Source organism: Panthera tigris, chromosome B4 (assembly GCF_018350195.1).
Source record: "Panthera tigris isolate Pti1 chromosome B4, P.tigris_Pti1_mat1.1, whole genome shotgun sequence".
NCBI lineage: Eukaryota > Metazoa > Chordata > Mammalia > Carnivora > Felidae > Panthera > Panthera tigris.
In genome coordinates, this window is record NC_056666.1 from 110,432,448 (window position 1) to 110,448,379 (window position 15,932).

The window sequence follows — 15,932 nt, forward strand, 5'->3', positions numbered from 1 at the left end:
TGCCTGCCACAGGGCAGCATGTTCTCCCCACCCCCCGGCGCTGCCGGCTCAGGCCAGTCCTGTTGACTGCGTGTTCTGCAAGAGGGCAATTGGGAGGTTACCGGCCCAAGCAACGTAACCACCATCTCTCAGCGACCTGGGTTTGCAGTCTCTAATGGGAGCACCCATTTGTGTCATGGGTCCTCAACTTTTTAAGACCTCCTTGCATCTAAGAAACCTCATCTAATGAGAAGTTCCTTCTTTCCACTGACTTCCTGCCAGGAGGAGATTTTCGGATGGGGTAGAAAAAGGGGATGAGGCAGAGCCAGGTATGAGAGCCAGTGTCCTGTGGAATGGAAAGGAATCTTCCATTTGTGGGGGAAGGGTGCTGTGCTGGAGGACACAATATAGAACCCCTTCCCAGCCCTAAGTAAACAGACCAGTTGCTTAGCACAGTTTCTGTAGTGATTTTTGCACACGTATGATTCCAAGGCTATTTTTGTTAAACATCTGACAAGGGTGCATCTTTTGGTGAATTCCCATCGCGTTTTTCTGGACCCACCAAAACTTTCAGATTCTTTACCCAAACGCCAAAAGTCTAAATGCTTGGTAGGTCATGCCCCCCTCTTCCCACCTTTCCTCTCCTCAATCTTTTGCCTAAGCAGTTCCCAGGGAAAAAGACTCATTATTTATTTATTGTTTGTTTGTTTGTTTGTTTGGAGAATCCCAAGCAGTTCTGCTCTGTCAGCACAGACCCAACTCAGGGCTCGACCTCATAAGCCATGAGATCGTGACCTGAGCCAAAATCAAGTTAGACCCTTAACCGACTGAGCTACCCAAGCACCCCTTTTTTTTGTTTGTCTGTTTTAGTTTGTAGTAAGAAATGTTTATTTCTAAAAATATATATATTTCTACTGCTGAAATTGGTGATTGTCAGAGGAAGTGTGATAGGACCCCCGATCTCGTAGCCCACCTACGTGTGTAACCATGTCGCCTCCGGCCCTGGGCCATGTGACCCCCCACTTTACCTAGCATCTTGCCCCCACAAGATTAAAACCCACTGGTTTTGATATTGAACATTGCTGCCTTTCCTTTAGGATGGCCTATTCGTGCAAGGTGCTGTTACTCAAAGCACTGAGGGTAGAGAGAAAGACCTTTCCTCAGCCACACACAGTTTGCATAACCACACTTACCTATTAAAACATGTATTTTTTTTACTTGTTAAATTTGGTATGAGATTTACTTTTCTAGCGAGAGTGAGGTTGAGTGCGGTGAGAAGTGTCATGTAAACAGGAGCTCTAACCACTAGACACGTATGATTTTTGTCCAAAGATTCTGGCATTTATTCTATCCCCAACCTGGTTCAGAAGCAAAGGTTTCAAAAAACATAGGGGCCCAAGTCCCATCTCCAGTAATTCTGATTTAAATGATATAAAGGGGGTCCCCGGGTCTCAAAAATCCCCCAGAGAATTCTCATATGCAACCTGCAGTGAGAACGACTCACTCACAACACCTATCCCCCCCAAATCTCCTTGCCTAGGGGGAGGCTCCCAGCCAGACCAGTGGGTCTCAAATGTTTAGAAACACCTTGGAGGTACTTGCTCGTGGTCCACAGCCTGGCCTCTCACTTAAGGACCCTGATTCAGAATGTCTAGAGCAGGGCCCAGGCAAGTGTTTTGTAATCCAGCAGTCAGGAGTGGCTCACACAAGTGGGCCAGACTTTGGAAAGCTCCGAATGATATCCCAGCCAGCCAGGCTCCTCACCCATCAGCTCTAGTCAGGAAGTATGGAAATGTTTTGGGTGGTTACCTGGAATCAAATAGTACACTGTACCCACAAACATCAGAACTTCATAACAGAAGAATGCAATGTTAAACATAACTAACCTGCTTGTCCTTGAAAGCTCTATTCTTTTTTTTTTTTTAATGTTTATTTATTTTTGAAACAGAGAGAGACAGAGCTCGAGCAGGGGAGGGGTAGAGAGAGAGGGAGACACAGAATCCAAAGCAGGCTCTAGGCTCTGAGCTGTCAGCACAGCTGACGTGGGTCTCGAACCCACGAACTGTGAGATCATGACCTGAGCCGAAGTCAGACGCTTAACCGACTGAGCCATCCAGGTGCCCTGAAAGCTCCATTCTTGAACTGGCACTCACTCTGATTTCTTTTCACGAGCCCTGAAACTGTACCCAAAACTGCCTGTGGATTTGCCTGAAGGAAGGTTTTTCTTGAAAATGGCATCAAGCGCAGGGAGCACCCGTTGTGTGTCGAACTGAAATGATCGCTGGGTTGTGTGGAGATCAGTCAGATTCAGACCCTGCTGTCCACAAAAAGTAGATTGGACTGGGTAGAATAGACTCATGTCCAGGTAGCTAGAATGTAACAGTTAATACGATCATTGCAACAGAAAGAAAGCAAGAGGAGGAAATGGTTCCTGGGCCTTGAGTGTTGCAAAGTATCCCAGAGAAAACAATATCTGGATATGCAGATTTCCCCTCTCCCTCATCCCAGAGGGACAGGAGAAGAAAGGCACTCTAGGCCAGAGAGACAGGTGGCATGGCCACCTTGGAGCCATGGCCATGCATGACAACAGTACAGAGAGTGCAGAGCGGCAAAGAACACAAGAAAGGTAGTGTAAAGCCAGATGCAAATGGGCTTTGGATGCTATGCTAAGGAGTTTGGAATTTTTCATTAGGTGGTGAGAAGTCATCAGAGATATTTATACGAGGGTGTGACATGATTTCAGAATATGATTCTAATAACAAAGAGGTGAGTAGATTGCAGGGGAGAGGAAAACCAGGGGCAGGAAAACCAATTAGGAAGCAGTTGCAACTGTCCAGGAAAATGATGCTATGCCACCCAAATCATCCTGTTCTTAAAATAACGTGCTCATCATCTTGCGTCGTTTTATTCCTTTTATTTCTGGGGCTAGAAAAATCACTTAGGCCTCCATGACTCAGAATCCCTCCCTATTAATAGAAGATGACAAAATACTCACCTTACCTCACATAGGGAGGTCTGTGAGATGCTTATAATTGTAGCCAGGAAGGAGGGGGCAATGTTATTCTAAATGCCAATGGTTTAATTCCACTCCAGGAGAGAAACTGCCTTTTGCCTCTTACTTTTATTATAAAAATCCCAGCCCCACAGAAAAGCAGAAAGCCCAGGGAAAGCATCAGAAGTGCACCCTGGAGAGAAAAGCCACTGCAGAAGTTTCCAGTGCTTACCATGCTTGCAACATGCTCGGTTGCAAAAGTGAGATTTTGTAAAGAAAGCCTGTCGCTCCATCGTTTCCCATTACAAGCAAAAGTGTAACGAGTGTTCCTTCTATCGTTCCTGTTGTGGCAGCGGCGGTGGGGAGCATCGGACACTCGCCGAAGGAGTTAACACGAGGTCGTTTAAGTGAAGAGCTGGGCGTGAGGCTTTCCGGTTGTGCTCGCTTTCTTGGGTCTTGGAGTCTGTCCTCTTAGCAATGGGCACCTGGTCATGCCTTTTCCATCTGCTACCTGGCCCTTTCCTGCAATGAGATCTCCAAATCACTGCCCCAGACGACATCGGAACTCTCTCGTCTCTTTGGAAAAGTGTCACAGAAAGCACTGCTGACTGAAAATGCTGTAAATTTTGCCCAAATCACTTTGTCTTCTACCTCTTAAACAAATCTATGCTCGATATACCTGCTAAGGCGGTGCAAGATATTCTGAGGGATAAAAAGATAAGTCACATGGGGGACGCTCTCCCCTCCCAAAGCTAAAGGTGGGATTGTGACATAAGAGAGAATGTCTCGAACGTAGTATTCAGCATGCTCTTAGGACAATTCAAAGTTCTAGATCCAAAGGGACGGTCATGTTGGATGACTGACGTGGTCGTTCTTCGATCCACAGCACTTGTCTTTATATAGATCAACTACATGGTTACAGACTGATACAGTAAGGGGGCGTGTCAGGACCACCTAAAGAGAAGATGATATATGGTGCTTTCTGAGGTGCATTCTCCTAAGTAATAAGTGGTAAGTTCTAATGAAACACTTGATCTGGTACACTAAATTACTCTAATTCGTTTGTTCTCTCTTAACATGTACTTCTTGGAAAACTTACTGGTAAAATTGGTCACAAAGAAATTGAGACACTACAGCTTACAGAGAAACAAAAATTTTTAATCCTTACACAAATAGGATCATATTTTAAGGGCAGTTAAGGTATCACAGTATCACCGTCTGCATTTACAGGTACTCGTCCATTACTCGTTAGATTCCTTTACTATAAAGGGCTCCGGGAAACAACTAGAAACATGGCTACATTGGTAACAAAGAATCAGTTATAAAGGGAAAGTAATAAATATTTATCCATTTACTAATAGGCTAGCCATTTGATAATTTCTGCTTCAGTCTTTAAAATTGTTTTTTTTTTTTTTTGAAAGAGAGAGAGAGAGAGCAAGGGAGGGGCAGAGGGAGAGGAAGACAGAGCATCCGAAGTGTGCTCTGTGCTTACAGCAGTGAGCCCAATGTGGGGCTCAAACTCACAAACCGTGAGATCATGACCTGGGCTAAAGTCAGATGCTCAACTGACCGAGCCACCTAGGCACCCTTCTGCTTCAGTCTTTAATTATTATTATGTTTATTTACTTTGAGAGAGAGAGAGAGAGAGACAGACAGAGTGCGAGCGGGGGAGGGGCAGAGAGAGAGGGAGACACAGAATCCGAAGCAAGGCTCCAGGCTCTGTGCTGTCAGCACAGAACCCGACGCGGGGCTGGAACCCATGAGTGTGAGATCATGACCTGAGTTGAAGTCTGACGTTCAACTGACTGACCCACCCAGGCGCCCCTTCAGGCTTTAAAGGTGACATTCATTTCTTTAAAAAAAAAAAAAAATGTGCAAGCCACAGACTGGGAGAAAATTTTTGCAAAAGACACATCTGATAAGGATTGTTATCTAGCATATACAAAGAACTCTTGAAACTCAGCAGCAAGAAAATGAACAAACCTGATTAAAAAATCGGCCAAAGACTTTAATGGACATGTCATCAAAGAAGATATGCAGATGGCATATGAAAAGAGACTTCACATTCAATGTCCTCAGGGAAATGCGGACTGAATCAACAAAGAGATACCAGTGCACACCTATTAGAATGGCCCAAATCCAGAACACTGACAACACCGAAGGCTTGTGAGGATGTGTAACAACAAGAACTCTCATACACTGCTGGTAGGAATGCAAAATGGTATAATCACTTTAGAAGACAGTTTGACAATTTCTTACAGAACTAAACATACTCTTACCATATGATCCGGCACTCATATGCTCCTTAGTATTTGCCCAAGAAGTTGCAAACCGTTCACACAAGACCCTGCACACAGATGTTTATAGCGGCTTCATTGAACATTGCCCAAACTTGGAAACAATCAAGATGTCCTTGAATTGGTGAAGGGATAAACTGTATTCATCCAATGGAATATTATTCAGCACTAAAAAGAAGTGAGCTATCAAGCTATGAAAGGACACGGAAGAAACTTATGTGCATATTGCTAAGTGAAAGAAGCCTATCTGAAAAGGCTACGTACTCTGTGATTCCAACTATATGACGCTCTTGAAAGGGCAAAGCTATGGAGACAATGAAAATATCAAGTAACTGCCCAAGGTTAGTGGGAGGCAGGGATGAACTGGTGGAATACGAAGGATTTTTATGGCTATGAAACTATCTTCTTTTTAAAAACATTTTTAATGTTTATTCATTTTTGAGAGAGAGAGAGAGCACGAGCAGAGGAGGGGCAGAGAGAGAGGGAGACACAGAATCTGAAGCGGGCTCCAGGCTCTGAACTGTCAGCACAGAGCCCAACACAGGGCTCAAACTCACAAACCGCGAGATCATGACCTGAGCTGAAGTGGAACGCTTAACCGAGCCACCCAGGCACCCCGCTAGGCACACGAAGCTATCTTGTGTGATACTCTAATGGTGAATACGTGTCATTATACATTTGCCAAAATCCATAGTATGTACTCCATCAAGAGTGAACCCTTATGTAAAGTATGAACTTTGGGTGATAGTGATGTGTCCATGTACGTTCATCAGTTATGATAAATGTACCATGCTGGTGCTGGATGTGGGTAGTGGGGGAGGCTATGCATGTGTGGGGACGGGGGATCTATAAAAAAAAAAAAAATCTCTGTACTTCCTGGTCAGTTTTGCTATAAAGCTAAAGCTGTTCTAAAAAATAAAGTCTATTTTGAAAAAAATAACAATGTGTTTGCTACTGTCAGGGGACTTGGAACTACAGAATGTGGTTTTCCCATGTGTTAGAAGAAAGCTCCTGTTCAAATGTCTCCACATGTTACATAGTTGTTGTTGTTTATCTAACTTACCTATTGATGGAAATGGAGGTTGCACATAATCTTTTTTGTTATTGCAAGCAGTGACTGCAATGAATACGACCTTTTGCACATTTACCCCCTTTGTACACAGGTGTATCTGCAGTATAAAGTCTTAAATGTGGCATTGCTTGGTCAGAGCATGTGAATTTATAATTTTGATAGATAGCCCCCAAACGCCCCATTATACTGGTTTGCATTGCCACCAGTAATGTATTTCCCCACACCTTAGCTGACACAGCGTGCTCGCAAACATTTTGCCAATCTGATAGATGATATCAACATCTCCTGTCTTGTATGCCGTATGGATTGCCTTTCCTGTGAACTCGTCATTCTCTACACAGTTTTGACTGCCAAATAAATAAGTAAAATAAAAAAATCCTATTGTATTTTTCAGACCTTACTTTCGACCATAACATTAAGTCATGGTAGCCAGTGAACTTAAATACCATTAATGAATCGTTACTTTCAAACAGAAAACACTTGATAGAGGCACTTGATAAACCCAAAGAGCATTTTGATACAAAACTCATTGATGCCTGATTTTTCCTTCTCAACTCATTCTAAATCTCATCTTGTAATTAAAACTGCTCTCACTCCTTAGAATTGCTCAGGGTCAAAGAGCCCTGGTTTTTGTTTTGTTTTAATCCCAGAAGGGTTGTTTGTTTTAAGCTCTGCCTCAGCCATTATTATCTATGCGAACCTTCCAAGGAATTTTCACCCATTAAAATAACAACCTTAATATACTCTCCTAGCATTCACAGGACCTGCCTTCCGCCCAAGCAGAAAGGAAAGAGTAATACCAACTAAATATCTAAAAGCTTTTATTCTCACCCCCCGGTTCCCTCCCTGAGAGGAGACTATCTGACCCATTAAACAGAGAAGTGAAAAAGTCCCTTTACTTCTCTTTCTCAGTCTGGGAAAGACTTGTGACACCAAAGTGTCTTGCTTACAGTTCCCAAATAGCACATTGCTCTTGGCAGCTGATGTTCTTTAGCTGCTGATTGAAAGATACATATTTTACACAAAAAAAGAATATCCTGAATCAAGAGGATTTTGAATATTACTTTGAACTGGCTTTATCACAAGTACATATCAGGAATCAGCTGGAAGTGAAATGGGAGGTAAGGACACAATGAAGGTAGAAGAAAGCATCAGAGATGATAAGATGGAGATCAGGAAGTAGGTTTGTAAATAGCAGGGTGGATATAGGAAAAGCCACTCTCTGTTGTCCTGGTTCTCCACACGGAAGTGGCCAGAAGCTTCTCTATCCAGTCCTACTGAGGTGAGAGAAAACTCACAGGAAAGTTAGATGAGATTTAGGAAACGTATCCTCAACCCAGAGACCCTTAGCTCTAGTTAACCTTAGTAGAGATTATGATCTCCATTCATCGGGAGATTTCTTATTGGGAAGAAAATAGACTGTAGGCAGGAGGTCAGATAGAAGATATGACGTGATTTTTAAAAAGTCATTGTCTTAGTAAAATTGTCTAGAAAGTAAAACCTGAGGCAAAGATCTCTTGCTAAGGCTCTGTTGGAAGGTACAATCCCAAGGCTTCCTGGAAGCTGCCTGGAAGACAGGGAGGGGATTGGCCTCGCCGGCACAGATCTGGGTCCTGGAGCCCCTGAGGCTCCGGTTGCAGCAGGTGAGATGCCGTCTCACCAGAATCGCATCCTCAGGAATCTGTCCATTCAGGAAGAGGTGAAAGGTTAGAGAACAGGTGGGGCTGGGGACCCTCGAGAGGCACAAAAATTAGTCTAGTAACATCGTAGTTTAAAATCATGGAAAGTAGGGGCGCCTGGGTGGCGCAGTCGGTTAAGCGTCCAACTTCAGCTCAGGTCACGATCTCGCGGTCCGTGAGTTCGAGCACCGCGTCAGGCTCTGGGCTGATGGCTCGGAGCCTGGAGCCTGTTTCCGATTCTGTGTCTCCCTCTCTCTCTGCCCCTCCCCCGTTCATGCTCTGTCTCTCTCTGTCCCAAAAATAAATAAAAAACGTTGGAAAAAAAAATTTTTTTAATAAAAAAAATAAAAAAATAAATAAAATAAAATCATGGAAAGTACAATTTTAAAGCTTTTTAGGATTCAAGAATTAGTGCTTTTGTTAAGGTTCAGATGAATGACTTTCAGATAAATGAGTCATCAAATCATAATGACTGTAAGGGCAGGAATTCTATTATTAATGAGACTTACGATTGATGAAATATTTTTTATGGTTATTCAGATTGGTTCCTGGACTGAGTTTACTCATTCTTAATCAGCTGACTTTTATTATTAAAGTTAATTTTTAAAGGAGTGTTCATGGGGCGCCCGGGTGGCTCAGTTGGTTGAGTGCCCGATTTCGGCTCAGGTCACGATCTCACCGCTCGTGGATTCTAGCCCTGCATCGGGCTCTGTGCTGTCAGCTCCCAGCATGGAGCCTGCTTCTGTGTCTCCCTCTCTCTCTGCCCCTCCCCCACTCACACTCTGTCTCTCTCTCTCTCTCTCTCTCTCTCTCAAAAATAAATAAACATGGGGAAAAAATAAAGGAGTGTTCATAATTTTAAAAATGCTTTTAACCACAATGCTTTGTTTCCAAATAGTATGTAATTTGTGCTAAGAAATACATTTCAACTTCTAGATGTGTATTTTACGAAAACCCCTAATGCATCAAGGGGAAAGGTGACAAGGTCTAATCTTTCTGCACATTTGTGTGCTCACAGCAGGGTCCTATAGTCTGGATCTAGGGTAGGGAGGGCAGATGGCAGTGACGGAAGTAGGGAAAAATCAATGAAAGAGAGTCTGTCGATGAAGTGAGTTTCATACATTTAAAAAGTAAAATAACAATGACCCACCCTAGCACATACACCGAGAAGACATCTGGAAATTTATGGAGAAGTAACAGGAGAGCCTAAATGAAGCCTTCTGAGAAAAGTTTTTCAAACTGTGTGTTCTCTTGAATTCTCAGGATTCTAGAAACACATTTCAGTGATCCAAGAGAAACAGCCACAGTTGGTGTCATCGCCATACATACGGCAAGAAGCTAACTTTGGGGACCAACACATGGGCACTTGTTCCTGAGATTGTAATATCTTTATGTCCTTTTCACGCCCCCACCACCAAAAGCCCCACCAAGAACAACGTGTGTTTTCCTGCTTAAGGCATGTTTTATCCGAACGTAAATCTCCCTCCGGCTTCCCTATAGGCATTTGCTGATCCCTGATGAGGTCAGGCGTTTGCACTATGACATAGGAAGAATATTTATGTGCTTACTTCATATCCTGCAGGACAAAGAAGACGGTATGAGAAATTCTGCTGCCACTAATTGTGTGTAGTTTATCGCTTTATCTTTAGAAGGTTTAATGTCAAAACTTGGAGGAGAGGACAACTTGTCCAATCTGGGCCAGAGCCTGAGTTTTCTACTCTCCCTGGAGTTCAGATGTCTGAGAAGAATCCGTGTGGATGTGGGTTTGCATGTTAGCACCTGAAAGCGGGCACAGCCCCCACCTTGGAATGAATGTACTCTTCCACAGGATTCATTTCCAGAGGGTGGTGGAAGGAACAACAGAGACAGCAATGTGCCCACACACACAGCCATCTGCTATTCCAACCACATGTCTCTGCCCCCCGTTTCCTGCAAATGATTCATCTATTCTTTTTCTCCTTCTTCAAAGATAACTGTGTAGGCATTTAAGGAGGGGAAAGCCATTAAGAAAAGTAGAAGCTGGAGTTCTTGGGATGAGGTAGAGCCGGTTAAACAGTCTGGAATTTCACAAAGCGAGCAGTGCGGGCGTGGACTCCGGGTCTCCTCTCTCCTGCGGCTGCATCATTTCATAACAGGTCAACACCAGCCGTCACGAACAGGTGAACAAAAATGGCTGCATGTGAAGTACACGTGCAAGAGCTGCCAAGGAGCAGGAGAGGATGGCAAAACGCAGGAGAAAGATTTTGGAGGGTTTTTGTTTTTTTTTTAAGTAGGCGGGGCTTGAACTCAAAACCCTGAGAGCAAGATCTGAGCTGAGGTCAGGAGTTGAAGGCTCACCCAACGGAACCCCCCAGGCGCCCCCGATTTTGGCTTTTCTAACTGGAGGCGCCGCTCATCTCACCCACTGTCACACGTGGCTTCAGTCTCTAACTTTGTCTACTTTTACACCAGTGAATTCGATCTTTGTGACTTTTTTGGAAAGGTTTTTATTTAAATCCCAGTTAGTTAACATACAGTGTAATATTAGTTTCAGGTGTACAGTATAACGATTCAATGCTGCCAGACAACATCCAGTGCTCATGGCAACAAGTGCCCTCCTTTAAAAAAATACGGAAACCATCACAAAGTTTTAAGTCATCCTTGCCCAGGGGCCGCGCTAATCTTCTCCGTGTCGCTCCAATTTTAGTCTATGTGCTGCCCAAGCGAAGACTGTGACTTTTTAAATAGGTACACCAAAAAGCTGCCTCTGCGTCATGCTTTAAAGGAGACCCTAACCGGAACGCCTGGGTGGCTCAGCCGGTTAAGCGTCTGACTCTTGATTTCAGCTCAGGCCACGATCTCATGGCTCATGGGATAGAGCCCCATGTTCGGCTCTGCACAGTGAGGAGCCTGCTTGGGATTCTTTCTCTCTCCCTCTCTCACTTTCTCTTTCTCTCTCAAAATAAATAAACTTAAAAAAAAAAGGGCGGGGGGGAGACTCTAACCAGTAGCCAGAGAAGGTGAGTATGGCCACGTCCTTGACACCAAAGGGTATTGGTGGCAACATGCTGTGTGGGAAGGGGATGAGCACGTCCGCAAGGAGGTGATCCATAGATATTGGTTGAATTGCGTCAAACTGGAGGTTCAAATCCTGGTTCCGCTTCTACCTTCTAGGACATTAGGCAGGTTGCCAAACCTCTGGGAATTTCACATATACGTTGAGGGATGAAGATACCTACTTGACAGGGTAGGGTGAAGACAGAAGAGGGTAAGGTATGTAAAGGGCTTTGTGTGGCCCTCACAGAAAGGAGACATGTAAATATCAGATGAATAGGAAAGTGCCTTATTTCACTTCCATCTCTGCCACGTCCTACACCTTAAAGCTAGAAGGTAAAGAACTCAGAGGAGAAGTAGGGATCTCTGTCCAACACCAGTGAGGCTTTACCCGTCAGGAAAGGACTTCACGTGGGACTTGCCAGTACAACCGCATGGGACATAATCTCCTTGTTGATGTAAGGCATGGGGGAAATGGGGGGAGGCAGGCAGAGCCTGATGACACCTTCGTCCCAACTCCCAGGAGCCACCACATCCCCTGTGGCAACGGAGGGGCCCAAGAAATGAGGAATGCTACTGCTGAGTAGAACATACAGATCCCAGATCAGATTGAGTTCTTAAAGATGTTAGCATAATGCCTCCATTTTCTTATCTGCATAATGGGTGTTATAATAGCACTTACATCTTGGGTTGTTGTAAAGATGAAGTAAGATAACCTATGTGAAGGATCGAGCGTAGAAGCCCAGGACAGTGAGCAAGCAGCACACGGATGTCAGCTACTGTGATTATTTTCTATTTTTTGTCAATATACGGCATTGTCAACAATTACTTCACCCATTACCTTATTTATCAATTGATCGATCTGCATTTAACAAACCGTTGTTCACTCAGTCACTCCATTTATTTACCCTCAAATATTTATTGAGATCTTACATTGTGCCGGTACAATGCTGGCCTCGGGAGATGCCAAGACTCATTTGGCAAGAAATTCGCAGGCTAGTTGGGAGAGAGACTGGTAAAGAAAAACAGGACCAGACAAAGTGTATTAAGTGCCATATTAGAGAGTTGTATAAAGTGGTCCTGGAACCTGGAGGAGCCAGGAAGGGCTTCACAGAGACGATGTTCTTTGAACTGGATCCTGAAAGACGAGCAGCCTGGGGAGTTTGGGCTTACAAATTTCAGGTAAGCAAAAGAGCTTGCAAAAAAGGGTACAAACTTCCAGTCATGGGGAGATAAGGTACAGTGAGATGGCCACAATTCATAACGCCGTATTGTATGTTAGGGGCACCTGGGTGGCTCAGCCGGTGAAGTGTCCGACTTCGGCTCAGGTTATGATCTCACGGTTCCTGAGTTCAGGCCCCACCTCGGGCTCTCTGCTCTCAGCACAGAGCCTGCTTCAGATCCTCTGTCCCCCTCGCTCCCTGCCCCTCCCCCATCGCTTGCGCCCATGCTCTCTCTCTTAAAAATAAATAAACATTAAAATGAATACATATTTAAAAGCTGCTGAGAGAGCAGATCTTCAAAGTTCAAAACAAAACAAAACGAAAAAGAGACGGGAATGAGGTTGTGACAACAGAAAGGGCTGGGAGCCACGAGGACTTGGGTGTGGGTGGTGTCCCGCCATCTGCCTGGCACCTTGCCCTGAATTCAGGCTCGACCTCTGGCTGGGGCCACAGAGCCCCACCTGCAGCTCAGCCCGAGCCCAGGTGCCGGCCCGAGTCTGCTCTAGGGCGGAGGAAATACAAGTAGTTCACCGGGCTCGTTATCTGGTCAGCTGAGCTATGGATTCTGTTCTGAGCTCCCGCTTGCCTTCCAGCTCTGAGATGTCCACTTTATTCCTCGTTGCAGGCTCTCCCTGGTACTCCAGTTCCAGCAACTGCATTCGACTTTTTCTTTCCTCCACATTTCACCTCTGAGTGTCTCTAAAACTGGAATCCTGCCTTTTCTTTTCAGCCCTCCCCAGAGCTTGGGTCTCCTCTCAAGCCCTGGCCTTGGCCCTGGGGCTCACTCCAGGCTGTCTGGTCCATCGATGGTCACTGCTTGCCAGATTCCTCCTCTTCACCCTCCACGGTGAACCCAGGATGGCCTGCAAATGGCTGAGCCACCTCTTTACTGGCTAAACAAAAACTCCCATCTACAGCCTGTTTCTTTTTTTTTAATTTTTTTTTAATTTTTTTTTTAACATTTATTTATTTTTGAGACAGAGAGAGACAGAGCATGAATGGGGGAGGGTCAGAGAGAGGGAGACACAGAATCTGAAACGGGCTCCAGGCTCTGAGCTGTCAGCACAGAGCCCGACGCGGGGCTCGAACTCACGGACCGCGAGATCATGACCTGAGCCGAAGTCGGCGGCTTAACCGACTGAGCCACCCAGGCGCCCCTACAGCCTGTTTCAACTGCCTGGCGGCACTGCCCTCAGGACCTTCACACCAGCAAAACTGGTTTGGTTCACCACTGATTGAATTCCTAATTCTACGACTATTGCTGCCGATGCAAAATACATTCCCTTGGTATTAAAAGTACCACCAAACATGCACTTTTTAGGATATAGGTATGCCGTAAGCTTTGCAAATTCCCCACAAGAATTTGGACTTACACCAGGTGTCCGATAAAAACTATTAGAACATTCGCTACCAAAGAGTCTTGGTTCTGTGGGCCCAGGCCTGCCTGTACTGATTAGCATTTTGTGGCATGTATCATTTTCCTTGACATCGCTCAGGAGATTAAGACACCAGTCATATGCTGCCAGCCACAATTTTTAGAAAACAAACTTGGGAATAAAGTCACAAGAGGAAATGAGGACCATTTGGAAATTTGAGAACCCATACGTTCTCTGCTTTTTGGTGTTTTTTTGTTTCGTTTGGGTTTTTTTGTTTTTGGTTTTTTTGTTTTGTTTTGTTTTTTTTCCAGGAAGAATTTCAAAGTTTCAACCTGTTCTAACACTAGCCCATCTGGCTGCTTTATTAGTGACAATAGCAGCATCTTCTAATGCTCTCATCTGAGGCCGTACTTTCCAAAAAATTACAGAAAGAACTTTTGGATTTGATGTACCATATTTTGTCTATTTTTTTTTTCTTTGAAAAAATAAATCCCAACTGGAGAGCATTTTAGAGAGATGCTCTAAATTTCTATGTGCATAGAAATATTCAGTGAGTCATGCCTAGTGTTGTAGGTCTATTCCGGTGCGTGGGGTTTCCAGAACAATTACATAAGTATTAGCATAGCCAGGAACTTTTGACATTTGTGGCAGCTTAATGGAGTTCTTTTCATTATTGAAAATATCCTAATTGTTGTTTCCTTAAATTTAAAATGCATAAAACTGGTGAAGCAGTATAAATTGATTTTGAGGCATTTCTATCAAATGTGCTTTGTTGGCAGAGAGACTGGAGAACATTTATTTGAAACGAAATACAGGTGATGAAGCTGTAACAAATACGATAACCTAATCATCCAACAGAAATCGCCTTAGAGCATAAAGGTACACGAGACACTTTTCTTTTTCCTTCTACCACCTATCAAGATTTCCTTTACAATCTGAGTGTCTGTAGCATGTTGTTTACTTAGGCGGCATTAAATATGGGAGTAATTCAATAATATGGTTTTGAAAATGCTGAGATTCCAAAAGTTACAAGAACTTACCCGTAACTTGCTTTTATTTCTCAGAAGACTGCCTAGGAAACAGCGGGATATTTCAAGTACCACTCATATGTTTGTGAAAATGTTAGTTATCTCTTTTGTTTGTTTGTTTTGTTTTGTTTTAGGATCTGAGGTATCTTCCAATAAGAGAAACCAGAGAAAGTCCAACTAGAGCTGTTATCAATTTATCTTTTCCATCTCAAAAGTGAGCTCCCCCTTCGCCAATCCAGGGTTTGGGGGCTTTCTAGGGAGGATGAAGTCCTTAGTTCTTGTAGATGTTTGCTTAGTGTCTTGCACAACTCCCCTATTGGCTTATTTTCCTGCAGCTAAGAGGTTGTAGTTATGCGTGTCACCGTATTCGCTGGTTCAAAAGACTGGTACAAAGGACAGGCAGGCAGAGAGGGCATGGACTCCCAAAGGTTGTTGTCTGCTTGTCCTTTTGAAGGGAAAGGACAGTCCATCAAGTCCAACTCTGCACCCCCAAGTGCTGTTGGCTTCTTTCCACATGACCGCAAGAACTTGAACACTTTTCCTCTGTGGCAAAGCCTGTAAGCACAGAGCAGCCTGGGAATCCCTATAGGCGAGGCTGTGTGAACCGCGTGGGCTGTGGTTGTGTAGGTGAGAATGTAAATGGGATCACAAATGTAGTAAGTGTGCTTGTGACATACAGTCATCGTTAGAGTTTGCTTGTTGACATTGGAGTACTACGTGCTGTCCAGGACTGCTTCTAAGAATCTACTGAACATGTACCTCTGGGGCTTAGGAGATAAGATGCAAAGAGGAATTTGGTGTCCTTGCCAAGGTTTCTAGATAATGGGAATGACTTTTTAGGAGGAAATGATGTTCATCCCAGGGCTGGGAGGGTGGGGTGGGAAGAACTATTTAACAGTGTTGTCAGTGCCCTGTCCCAGAAGGAAGGATCTTCCATCATTTGTGGGGAATTTTTTTCCAGCCTCTATCCTCTTTTCAAGATTTTGATTCTAAAGCGTGAGCATTGTTTCAGGTTGGTCAGGTGGCTGTTTGTTGGTGAGTAGAGGTTTCAGGGCACCTAGATTTAACAGTCTCCCTACACTTTCCAGTAGGGGAGAGGTAATCCTTCAAAAGGAAATAAAAACAGAATAGATCATGAATGTCCAAAAATCAGCATGTGCCCATGATATGTTGATTATAGAGGGGAGCACCAGTGCAATGGAAATATACATATATGTGTGTACACACATATATATATACACACACATATATAT

At 44.1% G+C, this 15,932-nt stretch overlaps 1 long non-coding RNA gene and 1 other non-coding gene across 10 annotated transcripts in view; one reads left to right on the forward strand and one right to left on the reverse strand.

The window, feature by feature from the left end:
* Positions 1 to 3,795: 3,795 nt before the first annotated feature.
* Positions 3,796 to 15,932, forward strand: part of LOC122240406 — a 55,210-nt gene continuing 43,073 nt past the window's right edge. For 8 of the 9 annotated variants that reach the window (XR_006220114.1, XR_006220113.1, XR_006220111.1 and 5 more), the window contains exons 1-2: positions 3,796 to 3,982; positions 14,431 to 14,530. This is a non-coding gene — a long non-coding RNA (uncharacterized LOC122240406). Of the gene's footprint in view, positions 3,983 to 14,430; positions 14,531 to 14,813; positions 14,894 to 15,932 lie in introns of all 9 variants that reach the window. The other variant, XR_006220106.1, reaches the window with a different exon arrangement.
* LOC122240631 lies at positions 10,623 to 10,729 on the reverse strand. The gene has a single exon (XR_006220410.1). It is a non-coding gene; the product is annotated as a U6 spliceosomal RNA (small nuclear RNA).